The 5,000-nt window shown below is 45.2% G+C and overlaps 1 protein-coding gene across 1 annotated transcript in view; it reads left to right on the top strand.

The window, feature by feature from the left end:
• LOC309496670 (glutamate receptor ionotropic, kainate 2) overlaps positions 1-5,000 on the top strand; it is a 65,598-nt gene that overhangs the window by 23,753 nt on the left and 36,845 nt on the right. The gene's annotated exons all lie outside the window — the stretch shown is intronic.

Raw genomic sequence — 5,000 nt, 5'->3', positions numbered from 1 at the left:
AGAACACACTGAGAGGAAACACACTACACACACCCCTCACTGAGATAACACACACTGTCACTCAGAACACACTGAGAGGAAACACACTACACACACCCCTCACTGAGATAACACACACTGTCCCTCAGAACACACTGAGAGGACACACACTACACACAACCCTCACTGAGATAACACACACTGTCACTCAGAACACACTACACACACCCCTCACTGAGATAACACACACTGTCACTCAGAACACACTACACACACCCCTCACTGAGATAACACACACTGTCACTCAGAACACACTGAGAGGAAACACACTACACACACCCCTCACTGAGATAACACACACTGTCCCTCAGAACACACTGAGAGGAAACACACTACACACAACCCTCACTGAGATAACACACACTGTCACTCAGAACACACTGAGAGGAAACACACTACACACACCCCTCACTGAGATAACACACACTGTCACTCAGAACACACTACACACACCCCTCACTGAGATAACACACACTGTCACTCAGAACACACTGAGAGGAAACACACTACACACACCCCTCACTGAGATAACACACACTGTCCCTCAGAACACACTGAGAGGAAACACACTACACACAACCCTCACTGAGATAACACACACTGTCACTCAGAACACACTGAGAGGAAACACACTACACACAACCCTCACTGAGATAACACACACTGTCACTCAGAACACACTGAGAGGAAACACACTACACACACCCCTCACTGAGATAACACACACTGTCACTCAGAACACACTACACACACCCCTCACTGAGATAACACACACTGTCCCTCAGAACACACTGAGAGGAAACACACTACACACACCCCTCACTGAGATAACACACACTGTCACACAGAACACACTGAGAGGACACACACTACACACAACCCTCACTGAGATAACACACACTGTCCCTCAGAACACACTGAGAGGACACACACTACACACAACCCTCACTGAGATAACACACACTGTCCCTCAGAACACACTGAGAGGACACACACTACACACAACCCTCACTGAGATAACACACACTGTCACTCAGAACACACTGAGAGGAAACACACTACACACACCCCTCACTGAGATAACACACACTGTCACTCAGAACACACTGAGAGGACACACACTACACACACCCCTCACTGAGATAACACACACTGTCACTCAGAACACACTGAGAGGAAACACACTACACACACCCCTCACTGAGATAACACACACTGTCCCTCAGAACACACTGAGAGGAAACACACTACACACACCCCTCACTGAGATAACACACACTGTCCCTCAGAACACACTGAGAGGAAACACACTACACACAACCCTCACTGAGATAACACACACTGTCACTCAGAACACACTACACACACCCCTCACTGAGATAACACACACTGTCACTCAGAACACACTACACACACCCCTCACTGAGATAACACACACTGTCCCTCAGAACACACTGAGAGGACACACACTACACACAACCCTCACTGAGATAACACACACTGTCCCTCAGAACACACTGAGAGGAAACACACTACACACAACCCTCACTGAGATAACACACACTGTCACTCAGAACACACTGAGAGGAAACACACACACACAACCCTCACTGAGATAACACACACTGTCTCTCAGAACACACTGAGAGGACACACACTACACACACCCCTCACTGAGATAACACACACTGTCCCTCAGAACACACTGAGAGGACACACACTACACACACCCCTCACTGAGATAACACACACTGTCACACAGAACACACTGAGAGGACACACACTACACACACCCCTCACTGAGATAACACACACTGTCCCTCAGAACACACTGAGAGGAAACACACTACACACACCCCTCACTGAGATAACACACACTGTCACACAGAACACACTGAGAGGAAACACACTACACACAACCCTCACTGAGATAACACACACTGTCACTCAGAACACACTGAGAGGAAACACACTACACACACCCCTCACTGAGATAACACACACTGTCCCTCAGAACACACTGAGAGGACACACACTACACACACCCCTCACTGAGATAACACACACTGTCCCTCAGAACACACTGAGAGGACACACACTACACACACCCCTCACTGAGATAACACACACTGTCACACAGAACACACTGAGAGGACACACACTACACACACCCCTCACTGAGATAACACACACTGTCCCTCAGAACACACTGAGAGGAAACACACTACACACACCCCTCACTGAGATAACACACACTGTCCCTCAGAACACACTGAGAGGAAACACACTACACACAACCCTCACTGAGATAACACACACTGTCACTCAGAACACACTGAGAGGACACACACTACACACACCCCTCACTGAGATAACACACACTGTCACACAGAACACACTGAGAGGACACACACTACACACACCCCTCACTGAGATAACACACACTGTCCCTCAGAACACACTGAGAGGAAACACACTACACACAACCCTCACTGAGATAACACACACTGTCACTCAGAACACACTGAGAGGAAACACACTACACACACCCCTCACTGAGATAACACACACTGTCCCTCAGAACACACTGAGAGGACACACACTACACACACCCCTCACTGAGATAACACACACTGTCCCTCAGAACACACTGAGAGGACACACACTACACACACCCCTCACTGAGATAACACACACTGTCACACAGAACACACTGAGAGGACACACACTACACACACCCCTCACTGAGATAACACACACTGTCCCTCAGAACACACTGAGAGGAAACACACTACACACACAACCCTCACTGAGATAACACACACTGTCCCTCAGAACACACTGAGAGGAAACACACTCACATCAAACACCAATACAGAAAATACAAACTTTTCATCTTTACAGTTTGAACAATTTCAGTGACTTCATACAAAGTAATATTTTCTTCAAAGAAAAGAGTGACATTCTTTCACATGATTTATTTAAATTTTTAGAACATAATTCTTTAAGGTAAATGAACATTAGCAGTTTGCTTCAATAGTCTGTAGTAATTTACGGAATTACAGTAATGAGAAAAAAAAGGTAGAAACTAAAAGTACATACTGTAATTGGAACAAATAATTGAGGGGCTAATCCTGCCTCTCTCTAGCATCAGGACACAGGTTTACATCAACATCACATCTAATGTTCTCTCTTGCCATGAGAACCTTCTGGAGTGCCTTATCCATCCCTGGCAGTCCTCTGGCCTCGTGTCCTCACATCCGGCACGCATCCGCCCTCTCCCTGCCACCCTTCTCCCTCCACCAACCCGTCTTCCTTGTTCCATTTCCAAAATTAGTATTTCTGAGCTCTACCTATATGTGTGTGTGTGTGTGTGTGTGTGTGTGTGTGTGTGTGTGTGTGTGTGTGTGTGTGTGTGTGTGTGTGTGTGTGTGTGTGTGTGTGTGTGTGAGAGAGAGAGAGAGAGAGAGAGTGTGTGTGTGTGTGTGTGTGTGTGTGTGTGTGTGTGTGTGTGTGTGTGTGTGTGTGTGTGTGTGTGTGTGTGTGTGTGTGTGTGTGTGTGTGTGTGTGTGTGTGTGTGTGTGTGTGTGTGTGTGTGTGAGAGAGAGAGTGAGTGAGTGAGTGTGTGTGTGTGTGTGTGTGTGTGTGTGTGTGTGTTCACTAACAAGTGTAAAACAAGACCCCTGCTTAGCCTTTCAGCTGAGATTGCACTCATCAGTGTTTGAAAGGCACAAGGCTGAAATCTATTCTGTTTTGAATGTGTGGTTCACAGTTTTGACAGCAGTGTGTTAGCATTTGAACAAAGTGCTGTAAATCCACAGTGTTGTGCAGGTTGTGGTTAAAGTCATGGTATAAGTGTGTAGAGTTTTGAAAACTGTGTTCAAGCAATGCAAAACGAACTAGTGTTTGGTCCACATGAACTGCTGCTGTGCAGACTGGAGTTAGAGTTTTGCACATGTGACTCCAGTTGTGCCCACTGTCGTTTAGCAATCGGAAAAAACTGTAATAATAATGGGTGTGTTTTGTCCCTATTCTCTTAATGAATAATGGGTGTGTTTTGGGCGTAATGTGTAATAAACCAATCAGAGTCTCGTCTCCCATTCCCTTTAAAAGCCAGTTGCGCTCGCGCCGTGGCGGATTCGCTATTTACACGGCGGAATTAGCAAGCGGAAAGACTGAACGCTTCTCTAGCGAGGAAACGGATAATAGGCGCACATTACAAACACGCTCTTTAAAGGGGCAGTGTGTGGTTTTTAGCGGCAACTAGTGGTGAGGTTACGAATTGCACCCAACAGAAGTTACGGTGGCCGACAGGAAGTGATGTCGTCGTCTGAGATGGCAGAGAGTAGCCAGTTAAACAATGAGGTTTCTTTACAAAGATCAATTATGATGTTTACTTTATTATTCAGTAAAACGATGTTATTGTGAATATTATTGTGACTTGTTCATCATTGTGTCAGTGTTTTTATTCGCTGACTTTAGCTGAAGCTTCTTTACACGAAGAACAATTGTTCTTGAAGTTTATATTAGTTCAGCTAGTTGTTCTTCTATGGTGTTTTTAAACCACAGGCAAACGCTCCTTGTGTGAGTGTTCTTTAGCCTGATGATTTCTGTTCATGATATTCAGACACAATTACATGTTTTGCAATAAGACTGAATGATATCGAACTCTTTTTTTTATTTAATTTTTTTACCTTATTGGAAATTGAAATTAGGAATCATTAAGAATCAAAATCGATAAGCAGAATCGAAATTGGAATCGGTTAAATTCAAGCGAAGTGTAGTCTACAGTAGTTCCTCATCAGATTCTCGTTCTTCAGCCAGAAACTTCTCCGCTCGTTCTCGAGAGTGAGTGATTCTCTCAGTCCGGATCGTTCTTCTCGTCTCCAGGATGAAGGATGATTGTCCGTCTCCTCCAGTCATATTTCTCATGTTAAATCTCAGTGTTAGAAATTCTATTA

Source organism: Leuciscus leuciscus (assembly GCF_965113295.1).
Source record: "Leuciscus leuciscus genome assembly, chromosome: 4".
NCBI lineage: Eukaryota > Metazoa > Chordata > Actinopteri > Cypriniformes > Leuciscidae > Leuciscus > Leuciscus leuciscus.
The sequence above is the reverse complement of the archived record's forward strand: the minus strand, read 5'-3'. Positions and strand labels throughout refer to the sequence as shown.